General features: G+C 34.3%; 1 protein-coding gene across 1 annotated transcript in view; it reads left to right on the top strand.

The window, feature by feature from the left end:
- The first annotated feature begins 781 nt into the window (after positions 1 to 781).
- The window catches only part of LOC111626683 (protein dispatched homolog 1-like), a 29,703-nt gene continuing 27,748 nt past the window's right edge, over positions 782 to 2,736 (top strand). The window contains exon 1 of the mRNA XM_023370164.1: positions 782 to 928. The gene's annotated coding sequence lies outside the window, so the exon portion shown is untranslated. The remainder of the gene's footprint in view (positions 929 to 2,736) is intronic.

The raw sequence follows: 2,736 nt of genomic DNA, 5'->3' as shown, positions 1-2,736 counted from the left end.
GTATTTCCGACTTAATTGGTTTATGAAAAGTCGTCGTAAAGCGAGCCATTGAGATTACATTCTTGGGAATTGATTTAATTATCTCGTACGATATTAAATTATAGTTTATTTTGATTCCTATAATGTATATATTATGTTAATTATCTTGTTTATGATTAGTATATAATAGATTTTTTTACATTTACGACTAAATTATGTAGAAAACCGTCGTAAAACGAACCGTTTAATTTCTCTTAAATTTAGTGAAATAAATTGAATTTACTTTCCTTAAACTAGCTATAATCATAACTTATCGTATAATATTTGTTTATAGATTACGTTAAGTGTTTTGTTTTCGTGTAATATACAAGTAGATTCTCATAATTAGTTCGTGGAAAACCGTCGTAAAGCGAGCCGTCACATACTCTGTGTCATAAAGTTGAGATAAAGTAGTTTTAAGTACATGATACTGCAAAAATTTAATTACTAATATGTTATCAATACAATTATTACGTACAAGGTGACTCAAAAGTCAGTTAACCGTTGTTGTAAAATGTTAATTGAAATCGTAATAAGGTATTTGAATAGGATAAAAGTTTAGGTTTTATCATTGTTAACTGACTTTTGGTCCACCCCACATTTTTATAAAAATTTTAATATTCTCGAAGAATATTTAATGCATTTTTATGCATTAAAAAAATTGAAAATTTCGGAAAATATAATTGTTTTTAAAATGATTTTTCCAAAAAATTATTAATTATTTCCTTTTAATAAACGGTATTATATTAATTCTTATACGTTTCTCTTCGAAATTTTTTTTAGAGAATTCCAATCTCCAGAAGCGCAAGTTTGATAAAAAGGGAGATAATGACACCCATTCCATAAAAAACCTGCAAAAATATCGAACAGAAGATACTTTAGACTTGAAAAAATACAATTTTAAGTCGGAGTAAGTATCATTTTCCTTAATTAACTGATGGATGGGAGTTAGGGAGGAGGTTGCACGTGGCATTTACACACTTAAAGGTGGTCCCCCTATAAGCAATTAATCGATGAAAGTTGAGTTTACCTTATACGTGGAGAGGAAGATGGAGAGAGGGAGATTGGCGGCGTGGATGTTTAATGAAATAAACCATGCAATCTTCTTCGATAACAATGAAAGCTTGTAGGAATGCGAGGCATTGATTTGTAATTTTCATCGATTTTTCTTTGATGTTTTCGGGAAGGTTAAACGCAGTTGGCATCGTTCCAAACTTGACTACACCATGCGACTTAACAAATTGACGTTTTGCAAAAGAATCTTTGTGTAAGCAAAGAGATCAATCCTTGCTATGTTTTGATGCCATACAAACGTATAAATATATGAGAAAATTAAAGATATCTTTGCACTTTCTGACCCATTAAAACTCCTTTACGTGTAATGAATCCCCGATGACTTTTCCCTTCTCCTTTTCGACTCTTAACTGATGCAGAATTAAGAGAGGAAGAGTCATAAAGGTCGTTTACGTCTCGTTCCTCCATCTGACATTTTTCTTACACAGTTAACAATGAAGCTAATAATGCCCTTTCGCGGAAGAAACAAGAGAGAGAGAGTTTTAGAAAATCATATTAATTAATTATTAATTTATATATTAGATTGGGATGATGATGACAATTTAATTAAGTGAGGAAATCGAGCAATTTTTGTTTTGTCTCATCTTCTGCAGAGGAAAGGAAAAAATTCCTTTCTTTATCCAATCGCTAACATGTGGCGCCCTTAATTCCTAATATTGTGACAAAAGATGGATGTCCTATAATGCTAAAGGTATGAGCGGAATAAATAAAAACCTTATATATATATATATATATATATATATATATGTGTGTGTGTTTGTGACCGGAGGGTCGGCATTTCTTTGATACGGTGGTGCCATTCCTGTCAGGAATGGCACCACCGTGTTTCGATTGACACGGAAGTAGCGACGGCAAATTTATTTGGATTTGAAAATAGGTTACGCGAGCGTCCGCGTAAATGAGCAAGCGGATTCTGATGAAAGCAAGTGACACAGCGTTGGAACCAAGACACTCAGATACTCGGTTAACAAATACTCGTTTATTTTCTGTTATAGGGTCTACAGGCTAACAATCGCGAAACAAATAGACATTGATATGTTACGACAAAAAGACGTGAAAACGACATTGACGTGTTTCGCAAAGAGAGAGTTTACAAGATATCACGAGTTGTTACACATACCTTGAATCGGATGAGAACAGCACAAGGAATGTTGGAGCACATCGAAAACAGTTATTGATGAAAGGTACGAAAGTCAGGAACAGAAGCAAAAAATTTCACGGATCGGAGGAGATAATAATCCGTTATCGGGCGGACGGTGTTTCGAATGAGCAGACACAAAGTTTCACAAAGGAAACACTATATTCGATACACAGCTGGCAAGAAAAATATGACGGCATTATAACAACACCAAACGATCGCCTAATTTATCGGGCTATAATATGGCTATTTTAAATGATTGGAACTAAGTAATTTGACATTAGAGGTAGGCGTTAGGCGCCATCTCTTAATTAAATTAATAATTAAATAAATAAATTTAGAACATTCTGGAATAAAAGAACTGGCCCGGGGCGGGGCTTGAACCCGCAACCTCCGCTTGCCGTGCGGTGCGCTTGCCAGTTACGCCACCCGGACCCCGAGCTAGTCTTCGCTTCCAGAAGTATATTAGATTTAGATATAACCTTACTTGGTTAAATACATCACCG

Source organism: Centruroides sculpturatus, unplaced genomic scaffold (genome assembly GCF_000671375.1).
Source record: "Centruroides sculpturatus isolate CEXI.00-Female unplaced genomic scaffold, Cexi_2.0 scaffold451, whole genome shotgun sequence".
Classification (NCBI taxonomy): Eukaryota; Metazoa; Arthropoda; class Arachnida; order Scorpiones; family Buthidae; genus Centruroides; species Centruroides sculpturatus.
Note: the sequence above shows the minus strand (reverse complement) of the source record. Positions and strands in the feature narration are given on the sequence as shown.